This window comes from Mastomys coucha, unplaced genomic scaffold (assembly GCF_008632895.1).
Source record: "Mastomys coucha isolate ucsf_1 unplaced genomic scaffold, UCSF_Mcou_1 pScaffold6, whole genome shotgun sequence".
Taxonomy (NCBI): domain Eukaryota; kingdom Metazoa; phylum Chordata; class Mammalia; order Rodentia; family Muridae; genus Mastomys; species Mastomys coucha.
Window position 1 is genome coordinate 80,156,783 of NW_022196912.1, and position 12,501 is coordinate 80,169,283.

A 12,501-nucleotide genomic window follows, 5' to 3' on the forward strand; every position below is an offset into this window, starting at 1 on the left:
TGTTGGTCTTGTTGGGGACTAGCCTAGAGACTGGAGCTAGGCTCAGGTTTTGTTGGGGGGCAACTTGGAAACTAATGTTAAGTAGCAGTCTGTTAGTTTACCTGAGTTCAAACTTAGGTCAGGTTCTCTAAAATGGAGTCTGAACTTAAAAGCTTTGGTTCCTCAGTGGGTACTCGTTTACTCCCATCTGATCCTTATTGTTTTATTGATGGAAGAATTTAAGACTTCTTTGTTTTGTCTTATTTTTGGTCTTAGGCTTAAACATTTCTACATTCTCCATCCCTATCCTAGATTGAACTGAGGCAGAAATACCAAATATATTGTATTATTATTTACTTTTTTTTTTTTTCTCTGAGACAGGGTTTCTCTGTATAACCCTGGCTATCCTGGAATACACTTTGTAGACCAGACTGGCCTCGAACTCAGAAATCCACCTGCCTCTGCCTCCTAAGTGCTGGGATTAAAGGAGTGTGCCACCACTGCCCAACACTTTTTTTCTTTTTTGAGATAGAGTTTATCTGTGTAGCCTTAAGCTGTCCTGGAACTCTCTGTAGACCAGACTACACAAGAACTCAGCACCTTGCCACCCAAATACTGACATTAAAGGTATGCACCACAGTCACCTGCTTTATTTATTTCAACATTCTATTATTATTATTATTATTATTATTATTATTATTATTATTATTATTATTAGGCAGGGGGACAGGGTTTCACTATATAGGCTTGGCTGTTCCCAAACTCTATAAAACCAGACTGACCTCAAACTCATAGAAGTGAACTTGTTTCTGTTTCTGTCTCCTGAGTGTGGGGGTCTGGCCAGCGGAGCCCACACATTCGTGGGTTGTCTCGGACTGGAGATTATTGAGGACCTGTAGAATTAAGAGGATGGGAGAGACAAAGAGATGCTCACCAAGAAAGCTTTATCAAGGTGTACTTTACTTTGGGTGCAGAGTATTTTTATAGTAAGGCAAAAAAACCTGAAACCAACAACAATCAAACTTTTAAACATAAACATGAGATCAGAGGAAGGGACTTTAAAGGCAATTCCGACAGAGGTGAGCTGGTTGTCAACAGTCTTTAATCTCCAGCAGTCAGTGTTTCACTCCACAGGTGAGCAGCTGCAGTCCCCAGCCCATGGCATTCTTTTTGAAACTGTCCTGGCTGAGGGGAGGGAGTTCACAGTTAGTGATAGGATTAAAGGTATGTGCCACTATGCCTGGCAACACCCTTTAATTCCTACATCTAATTAGCTAATTGCTGTAACAGATAGCAAGAATGTATTACACAATGTGGCAGACATATAACTAATGGAAATATTATGCATTTTATAGTGTATTCTTTTTACCACATCAAAACACACCCAGGAGTCCCTTATTTTCCTAGAGCTATCCTCCCACTTGTTTCTCCTCTAACTCTGCTTTGGCTGCTTAGCTGGTAAGGTGGTAATTTTTTGAGAGCAGGCTTTCAGCTTGAGCATTCATGCTGCCCAAGCAACTTTACACCACCTGGATTATCACTGGGTTATTTCTTTAAATATTGATGATTCTGGATCCCTGATATCAAATGTCAACTGAAATTTATTAGGCAGGTTCTATTCCTGATTCAAAGCAAACACTCACCCTGCAGTGCATTCCTTGGGAGTTCTCTGCTTTCTGCCCTTCTTTGGCTGGGTGTTGGAACACTGACCCTCTTCAGATTTCATCCTTAGGAATGAGACAGAAAAGTCATTCTTTCCGGTGGAATTTTTAGGTGATCAGTGTACCAGGTATTAATCCATTGCTTTTCAACTCTGAACTGAGCTATGAGTGCTGTTGTTGGGGTAGACCGCTGCCAATCACTTCCTGTGTTTACCTGGTTTCCTGTCAAGATCCTGTCAGAAAGGAAGTAGAGGGAGACTGTTCGATGTTGCCACCAGTGTGACCCTAGAAATGTGATTTTATCTGAGTGCCCAGAATGTTGTCATGGGCACAAAATTTAAGGAGGCTGCCCATGTACTTGGAAGGTATGAGGGAGTTCCTCATCTTTTTGTCTCCTATCAGATGCACTATTAACAAATTGGTAAGTTTCATTGTAGTCTTTTAAAAAATGCATTTTGTTTAGTCATACTATTGAATAATTATGCATTCTCTAATCATTTGATGTTATAAGCATTCTGGGATCTTATGAAAACATTTATATGAATATAGTAAAAGTATCCTAAATATTTGTATATAAGACTGTCTTCAATTTACAATGATATTGTAAATTCAGCCCGCTTATGACTTTTTTGACTTTACAATGTTATAGAAACAACACACATTCAGTAGAAAACCCTTCAGATTAGAGTTTTCACAATTTTCTAGCTTAGCAATATGAGTGCCATACTCTGTCATTCTGGGTATTAGCAGTGAGCAGTAGCTTTCAGCCAGATGTAAGAGCTCATGGATAAACAACTGATTTCCTGTAGGGTACTGCGATGTTGAGTTGTGGTGTTTGGTAAGTCAAGCATATTAAAGCAGTTTCCAACTTCCTGTGGATACATCACAACGTAATTTCATAAGCCGAGGGATAGCTACAATCGTTACAAAAGCTATTATACTCGTCGTTTTTCAATTCCCACAACGCTATGAAGTGAGTAGGACTGATGCATTGCTATTACAGACAGGGCAACTGTTCTACTTGAGATTATAACTGGGCTTCCCGTGCTTGGATCCCACTTCTATGCCCCTGTGAGCCAGCACCTGCGTTAGGTTCATGCATACATTCAGTTCTGTCTATAACTCAATGATCTTTGTAGATTGTTGCAGAGCAAACTGCATCTGGTGCCTAAATGCATCTTATACTAGCTAGCAAACTCATAATCCAATCATTGTTAATTGCTGTTGTTACTAATAAAAATAGATATCAACGATATTGGCTTCTTTACTGTAGCTATGATTAAAAAGAAATCAACAAAAGCAACGTAAGGATTTATTTGAGCTCATAGTTCAAGTTACAGTCCACCATGGCAGGAAAGAAAAGAGATCAGGAATTTGAAACAGCTATTCATATTATTTACACAGACAGAAGAATATAGTAAAAAAAAAAAAGAATGCCTGTAAGTGTTCTTTTTGCTCTCTCTAGTTTTCTACAATTCAGATCCCCCTAGTCTTCCAATCTCAATTCACACAATCAAGATAATCCCCACAGACTTTCCCAGAGTCTAACCTTATCTAGACCATCCCTTACAGGCATGTGCAGAGATTGGCATCCTCATGTCCAGTCGAAAATTAATACTAGACATCCCAGCAATTTTTACTGAGGGTCTGCTATACAAACAACAGAGTCAATTAACATCAGAGCCTGGCTTGAATTCTTAAAGGCTAAGCCCTTCACCATACCAGTCTGCCGCAATACATCAGAACATGGAATTGTGCTGGGCAGACTTTCCTCTATAGGAACTGAGAACAGAGGGATGTTTCAGGAAGGCATGTAGAAGGTCAGACCTGAGATGATGAGTGAGCCCTCGGAAGGAAAGCAGAGTGGCGGACAGACGGAGTAGGGAGGAACAGAGGAGAGTGAAGGTGAAGGAGTGTGTCGTGATGGAGCCCACACAAGTGAAAACAGGAAGACTAGGAATATTGCAAAACTTGTGATGTCCATCCACTGTAACGTGGCCTGTGTGTTAGATAGCAAGACAAGCCAGACTTACTGAGGTCATTTTCGTGGACCACATGATTGATACATCAGTTAAAATGTTCAACATAACCACTGGGAACTGTCTGCCCAAGGCTTCATTTAATTCCTCTGTTGAATTTCCAATTGACTCTTAAAACACCTGTCCTTCCCCAATTCTCTGTATGTTGAAATGATCACCCTGGAGCAGAGCAGGAGTCTTATAGATTAGCATGAAACCCCTCAGTACTTACCTGATCAGCTTCATAGTACTGTTCCTCCAAGGGACGCATCTCATTTCAGGCTCAGCTGGAAGTCAGCGTACGCATTAATACCTCAAGATCAATACCAATGAGAAATAGATTGTAGGAAACACATATCTTGGCAAAGGTAACACATAAGGCCTTTTCCCTCTCCTGCTTCTGCAAAGTGACAGCCTGACACAAGAAGTTTCATTCCTAAAATTCCTTTCATATTTTTCCTTTTGACGTGTGAATAAACAAACAAACAAAACCAACTAACCAAACCCCTGATAAATCTAATATAAACCCCTGCCCAGTATATTGTGTTCCTAGACTAGGTCTTCATGTCCTTGTTTAATATTGTGTGTGGCTTAACTCTCCATAAGTATGCTATTGCTTATAAAAACTTTTGCTGTATAAATCATTTAAAAACAGTTAAATTATGTGTACATGTAAAACTCTGTAATAGACAGACTCTATTAGCTACATGTATATCTGTTGGGGGTTGGTTTGGCGCTAGGTATACAAATACTAAATTCTGAACCCCAAGATCTGCTTGCTGTCTAGATGAGTGCGTTCTCACACACACCATCTTTGTTGTGTAAACCTTGCCCTCAATTTCATTCCTGGTTGGTCAATAAATATCTAGGGCTTATGACTGGGCAGAAGGATGGGAAGGCAGGCCTGAGAATGGAGTGGAAGGTCTTGAGACAGACCACGAGGAGGAGGACAAAGAAGACAGAAGGAGGAGGAGGAAGCTACCATGAGACCAGATGGATTATGAACATGATTCAAGGAGAAGTGCACCCTGAGGACAGGCTGATGGAGAGAAGCAGCTCTTGAAAGATTCAAACAGCAAGTGACAAGGGGCACAAGGTTTGGATGTAAATGAGAATGGCATGGAACCTGTCCCATCTAGGCTTACAGCTTGTAAATAAAACCCAGGTTTTTGTGTCTTTTATATGGGATAGCTAGAATAAATAACCGTTCACATGTATCAGACAGCATTCTTTGGCCTGTAAATAACAGAAACCCTAACTTAACTAATGTAAACAAAACAAATACTTATTATCTCACAAGAAAGGCAGAAGGAAGGGAGTCTGTGGGCTTCACTAGAGAAGTGGTTTATTATTTTTTTTAAAGATTTATTTATTTATTTTTAATGTGTATGAGTACATTGTAGTTGTACAGATGGCTGTGAGCCATCATGTGGCTGCTGGGAATTGAATTCAGGATGGCCCCTGCTCGCTCCTCTGGCCCCGCTCCCTCCAGCGTAATATACTGTAGCTGTCTTCAGATGCACCAGAAGAGGGCGTCAGATCTCATTATGGGTGGTTGTGAGTTACCTGTGGTTGCTGGAATCTGAACTCAGGACCTTCGGAAGAGCAGTCAGTGTTCTTGCCTGCTGAGCCATCTCGCCAGTCCGAGAAGTGGTTTATCAATGATGTCATACCCCATACCCACCCTGTGGTTCCATCATGCCGCCTGTAGCATCAGAGCTTCAGGAAAAGGTTGATTCCCTTGACATCTTTAACTCATTAGCTAATTAAAGCTTAGAAAACCTTTACACAAAATATTATGTAAGAAAATCTCTGCAAAGTTTATTCTTGAAATCTACTGGAATATGGTCAGAAGCTCGAGTACCTTGGTGGGGATGCAAATGGTTGCATATGAGAACTGGAAGAGTCTCATAGTTATTCTGATCCTCATCTCACGTGATTGAGTTTGAGAGGAAAGTCTAGACAAGTTTGGCTTAGGTCAAATTGAGTCAATGGAAGATCCAGAGATAGAACCATCTCCCAGCTTGCTTGGCTCCCAGGATCATTTTGCTGACACCAGACTCCTTCACAGTGCCAAGATGAAGAGCCAGCAATGTGACTCCACGCCTCTGAGAGTCACAGGGTATGCCCTCTTACCCTGGGCCTCTAGTTCGCCTCTAAATCAGGTTTTGCACGTGAGGCAGACACTGAGGTACATTTGCATTACATTATCCTACGGAAGCCAACCTGGAATGCAAAGTAGCCACCGATGATGATTATTTAAATAAATGAGCTAGTTTAATAGATCGGGCATCCCCCCTAGCAGCAGAGGCGAGGCATCTTTGTAATCATTCTGCATTGTTTCAGCTGACTGTGAGAGAACTGCCAGGAACCAGAGGAATTAGGCTCCATGAATTATGCAGGACTTGGTTTAACACTCTCATTACTTACAGTGCTCCAGGTTAGCTTGTTTGCGTGTGGCTATTTGCCTTAATAGGGATTGGAATAATGAGGTGGCACTGGGTCTGCTCGTATTAGTGTGTGTTATTCTTTGCAGCAGTAGCACCCCAAGATATTTGCAAACATATACCCTTTAAAAATAGTTCTAGCTGAGAGTTATTTCACTCCATATTTTACCTTAAAAACTTTGTATGAAATATTTTTTCCTGTAATGAAATACGATTAATACAAAGGAGCTCTATTCACACTTAATCACTGTTTATTGTTCAGAAAATATATGTGGGGACTGAACAAGTCTTTCTAACCTTGGTATATTGAAATTTAAAAAGTATTAATGGGACAAGCTAGAACTAGTAATACTGAAGGCTCTGATAGCTTTTCAACCACATGACAAAATACCTAGTACAATTAACTAATGAAGAGAAAAGGCTTCAGAGATGTCGGTGCATGGTTACTTGGCCCTGTGGTGGCTTGGTCCATGATGGCAGGAATGTGTGGTGGAAGAAGATATGCAGTTCATGGCAGGAAACTGGGTAAGTAAGAGAGACAGGAAGTGACCTCAGTAGCCCCTCCAGGGACTATAGTCCAAAACCTAGCTTCTCTTTTTACTAGACTCTGCCTCCCAAAGGTTCTAGCTTTCCATGGCCTAGTGGCCAAGCCTCCAGCACATGCACCTTTGTGATACAGTACAGGTCCAGACTGTCTAGAGCAGGCCATATACAGGCACTGCCTGGCCATCTGAATCCTAGGAATCTGTATATTAGGTCATGACAGTTGTTTCCTGACTTGTGTACCAGATTACATTGACGTATGTGCTGTGCTTAATGGGCAAAACATGTGATGCCACAATTGTGATGAATGTAGTGTATTAACACGATAAGCTCAAGGGAATTCTTTTCTTTTTCCTTTTTTTTTTGAAAATTCCATTAGGTTTTGTAAATAGTTATCTATTAAAGCAATAGTAGAAATAAATAGAAATAAGAAATAAAAGAAAAGCTGGGCAGTGGTGGCACACACCTTTAATCCCAGAACTTGGAAGGCAGAGGCAGGCGGATTTCTGAGTTCGAGGCCAGCCTGGTCTACAGAGTGAGTTCCAGGACAGCCAGGGCTACACAGAGAATCCCTGTCTCGAAAAACGAAAAACCAAACCAAACCAAACCAAAACCAAACCAAACCAAACCAAACCAAACCAAAAACAAACAAAAAACCAAAAGCAAACCAAAACAAAACAAAAAACAAAACAAAACAAAAAACCCCTGGGGCTGGATCTGAGCATCATTCCCAGAATCCACATCGGAGCTCATGACCATCTGTAACTTCAGTTCCAGGGGACCTGACATCGTTTTCTGGCCTTTATTGGCATGAGGCACATACATTATATATTTCCTAAATGCAGCCAAAACACTCAAACCTATAAAATAAAAATTTAAAAATCATCTTTATCTTTTAAAATGAGCTATTACTGCAAGCAGTTTCTAGACAGCATGCTTATACACATTTCATTTTGGCTCATTCTCTCTCCCATCCCCTTCCTACTTGGCACTATTCCTAGGGTGACATGAACAAGTCTACTCATCGCAAGTAAGAAACCAACAACAAAGCAAGTAAGGCTATCACCAAAGACTGATTTGGTGAACTAATGCGTTTTATTAGGGTTACTTACAGGAAGATAGGTGAAAGTTCTCTGACAGAAACAGACATGACTCAAAGACGGCTGCGTCATCAAAAGCCCACCACAGCATGAATTAGGTCACGGAAGCTGGAACCCTGGAGTGCGCCGCACAAAGTGCAGGCAGCTCGGTCGGGCTGAGCGTGTCCATTTCAGACATCTCGGTTGGCCTGAGCCTCTGACAGGCAGTTTGGCTGGTCTCAGCTGCCTCTGGGCAGTTTGACCAGTCTTTACTGCCTTCAGGCTACTCAGTTTGTCAGATTTTTTTCTTTGTAGCTTGTCTAGTCTGACTGTCTCCCGGAAGTCTTTACTGCTTATATACTCTTGGGGAAGGAGGGCCACAGTCAATCTGATCACTTTCAGGTAGGTTTTGGCAAGGGGAGTAGAATGTTTGTGTTCCTTATTAGTGACTGAAAGCAGCTTAACATGTTTTGAAAATAGATAAGGAAGTGAAGTATTTAGCAACCTGTTTTGAAATTTCAGAAACCTTAGTGTCTTGGTTTGAATGGAAAAACTGGAGGTTTTTTTTAATCAATAATCACTGATTGACGGAGGGAGGATTTATTCATGGGCTGGGGTAAAATAACAATAAGGTTGTCTGAAAAAGTCACAAGGAATCATACTATTAACTATCTACCATTAATACATGTAATTCTGTATATAAATATACACATAAAACTTAAATGAATGTTCCCCATCTGGGATGACAATGCTCCTTCCAAGATCCAAAGACCACTTTATAAAAACCCCAATACCAGACATGAGAAGACCTCTTTTGAGTTGTTGGTCAGGCTGTCCAAGAGACTTCTAAAACGGCCTATTGCTGTTGTCTTTGGTGGCCCCCTAGAGGTGGTAATTAAGTTTGCATTGCTGAAGACACCATATCACCACACCATATATCATCACACCATATCAGAAATGGCCCAGAAACTCCTGAGCTGGAACTGACCTGACAGCTTCCTCCCTGAGGACTAGCTCTCATGGTACCACAAAGTGCCTCACAAGTTTCCAAAGGAGGGAAGCAACCAATAGTCCTACCCAGCTATGATGCCCATGAATCAAAATAATGGCCATCCTGGCAGAATGACCCTAAGGGTGGCAAGCATACACTGGTTGTAACCCACAGGACTCTAATTGGATTTCAGACCCCCTTAACAAGGGGAAAACCATGCCCGGTACTGGAAATCCAGCCAGCTACCCAGTGCTGGAGAAGTTATGGGTCTTGGAGAACTTACAACCACTTTACTAAACCAGCATAATCCCTAGCAACAGTCTAAACGTTTCTCTTTATATCCACAGATAAATATGGGTTCCTCACTCCTCATTGAGAAAATTTCTCATGGTAACAAGACTCTTACAGAAAACCTGAAGCAGTTAAAAAAGTGCAGGGTTGTGGAGCCAGTCCCGGTGGATACTTCTGCAAGAGAACTGCCACTAGAGGACATTCTGGAAGAGCGGGCAGACAGACTGTATGAACCAGAGGAGCAGGTAGTTTGCTCTGAGGTTGTGCTTCTTGAGAATGTCAGAAGTTACGCCCATAAAGTCTCACAAACATGACTGCCCAAGTGTGAGCTGAACGAGAACAACAACAATAGACATACCAAAGTGGACTGGGGCAAGCCCATGAGGTCCAAATTCTAAATAAAAAATAACAAGCTATTAAGAAATGCTGAGAGTGGGAGAAATAGTCTAATACTAGATGGTCATCCATAAAAATATATCTATACAAGTGACATTATACAGACTGAGAAGGACATATGTAGAATATTGTTTATATATATACATATACATATATATATATACATACACACATATATATGTGTGCAGTAACAATGAAAAAGAACTCATGGGTTTGAAAGAAAGCAAGGGGAGCATATGATAAGGTTTGGAGGGAGGAAAGGGAAAGGATAAATGATGTAATTATTTTATAATCTCAAACATAAAAAAATAAATCACAAAATGAAAAAATGTTCATGAAGAGTCGATGTACTGTGGTGAACACAACAAACATGCTTCTTACCTGGTGGAGATTTAGTAGAGTTAGAGACAAGTACATGGATACTTGGTAAAGCATAATGAATGTTAGCCAAGGGGAAGCACTGAACGACACTAGCCCAGGCTTGGAGAGGTGGCATCGTAGAAGTCTTAGAGGGTGTGATGGACAAGCCAAGACGTGAAGGATACTTCAAAGAGATCCATAAACATTCTAAATGGAGCAGTATGGGAAGGAAGAAGCTTGGCTCTGTTAAATGACAGGTGGGAGCATGTCCTAAGGGCTGGAGTGAGCTAATGAAGTATTAGAGGACATTAGAGGTCAACAGTGTAGTTACACCAGCAGTGTTAGCTCACAGGTGCTCTTACTGAGGTGGGGCGACCACTTCCTGCAAGACTAGGAGACGTGGTAACATTCTTGCTGATTGCATTTGGAAGACGTATAACTCTGAAATCCTAGAAACATGTATTTCTAGATTGTATTCACATCTCAAGTGGGCAGAGAAAGCAGTTATAATGGAAAGTTTTCTGGATTAAATGCTCGAGGCTCTGTGGGATATATTCAGGAATAAATTTAATTAAAGTTCAGGAGAAGGAAGTGCTAAGGCTGTCTTGGTCATAGTAAAAAAACGTTAGAAATTTATTCTCTTAAGGCTGTCTTGGTCATAGTAAAAATAAAGTTAGAAATTTATTCTCTTTTTCTTTTCTCTCTCTCTCTCTCTCTTTTTTTTTTTTTTGGTTTTTTTGAGACAGGGTTTCTCTGTATAGCCCTGGCTGTCCTGGAACTCACTGTGTAGACCAGGCTGGCCTCCAGTTCAGAAATCTGCCTGCCTCTGCCTCCCAAGTGCTGGGATTAAAGGTGTGCACCACCACCTCCCAGCCAGAAATTTACTCTTGACTAAGTGTTCACTCTCTAAAGAATCTGGGCTAATGAATTTCCAGAAGTATTGATTGATTTTCAAATCTTAGAGATAACTTAGATGAAATATTCAGTTTTTAGATTTATAGTGATATGAAGCTGTCTTCTATTCTCTAGCATGTGTGTGTGCGCGCGAGCACGTGCACCCCCCCCCCAATCATACACACATGTGTCGTGTCTTCTATACCATTGCCAAGAGTGTTCTTCTAAAAGAAATCTGGTGTCATAGTCTTTCTATGATCTCTGCTCAGGGTCTTTGTAAACATAATTCCTATTTACCTTTGAAACCTTTATTTTGTCTTTTACAATTTTTATAGCCTCTAATTTTCTTGTCTTTTATTGCTGTAAGTTTTCTTTATCTTATTTGTTAAGTTAATTATTTTCTCTCATCTAGAAAGACCAGAATTTATATTGACACCTTTCAGATTGTGTTGTTGTTGTTGTTGTTATTATTATTATTATTATTACTTTAGTAGACAGACTTGGAGCTTCTCCAAGGAGGGACCCTGGTCAAATAAAGTTCCTGACAAGCATTTTATGCAGACCTTTGCCATTATTGGTTTATATGCTTTATACTTATTAATACATGCTTAGCACAAGACTGGCAGTCTGGCTTCAATGGGAGAGGATGTGCCCTTGATGCCTCAGTATAGGGGGAAACTGGCAGAGGTGGGTGTGCCATCTCAGGGGCAAAGGAGATGGGGAGTAACTCTTTGAGGAGAAGGGGGGGAACGATATTTGGGATGTAAATAAATGATTTTTTTTTAAGATTTATTTATTTATTATATGTAAGTACACTGTAGCTGTCTTCAGACACTCCAGAAGAAGGCGTCAGGACCTTCGGAAGAGCAGTCGGTGCTCTTAACTGCTGAGTCATCTCACCAGCCTCCAATAAATGACTTTTAAAAATACATGCTTAGGGGGCTGGAGAGATGGCTCAGTAACTTAAGAGCACTGACTGCTCTTCCAAAGGTCCTGAGTTCAATTCCCAGCAACCACATGGTGGCTCACAACCATCGCTAATGGGATCTGATGCCCTCTTCTGGTGTGTCTGAAGACAGCTACATTATACTTATATACATAAAAATAAATAATTCTTAAACGAAATACATGCTTAGAAGAATATGGGAATTTTCTTGTGGGTAGTACTTTATTTAATCATAAAACAAAACAAAGCAAGTAAGCAAACAAAAAACCCTAGCAGTTCTTTTTTTTTTTTTTTGGTTTTTCGAGACAGGGTTTCTCTGTGTAGTCCTGGCTGTCCTGGAACTCACTCTGTAGACCAGGCTGGCCTCCTACTCAGAAATCTGCCTGCCTCTGCCTCCCAAGTGCTGGGATCAAAGGCGTGCGCCACCACCACCCGGCCCACCCTAGCAGTTCTTAAAACAAGAACTTTTTTTTTTTTTTAAAGTACTAAAGGCACCTAAAAACTTGAAGTTAAGCATGGATGAAAACCACAATTGTTGTAAGTGAATCATTACAGGTAGGTTAAGGATGTTCGGAACAGAACATGGCTGCAGGGTTTGTATGTTCACAGCTCTGACCCAGGAGAACGCTCCTTGAGGATGGTATGAGCACAAACCTCAGCATGATGGATCATCACAGTATACATGTGGTACCCTCAGGGCCCACCATGGTTCTTATCTCACAGTAGCTACTGCCACATCCACAGCAAGGGGGAGGGAGCAGCCACTTCCCTGGAACTGAAGTTCCAGGCTGTTGTATGCTATCCAGTGTGGGTGCTGGGAACCTAACTTGGGTCCTCTGCAAGAGTAGCAGGCACTCTTAAGTGCTGAGACATCTCTTCAACCCTATTTCTCCAGA

At 41.1% G+C, this 12,501-nt stretch overlaps 2 long non-coding RNA genes across 2 annotated transcripts; one reads left to right on the forward strand and one right to left on the reverse strand.

The window, feature by feature from the left end:
• Positions 1 to 921: 921 nt before the first annotated feature.
• LOC116080881 lies at positions 922 to 1,788 on the reverse strand. Its single transcript, XR_004114651.1, has 2 exons — positions 1,623 to 1,788; positions 922 to 1,164 (listed from the first exon to the last, which is right to left on the reverse strand). It is a non-coding gene; the product is annotated as an uncharacterized LOC116080881 (long non-coding RNA).
• Positions 1,789 to 7,879: 6,091 nt separating this feature from the next.
• On the forward strand, positions 7,880 to 9,429 carry LOC116080760. Its single transcript, XR_004114596.1, has 2 exons — positions 7,880 to 8,129; positions 9,066 to 9,429. It is a non-coding gene; the product is annotated as an uncharacterized LOC116080760 (long non-coding RNA).
• The last annotated feature ends 3,072 nt before the right edge of the window (positions 9,430 to 12,501 follow it).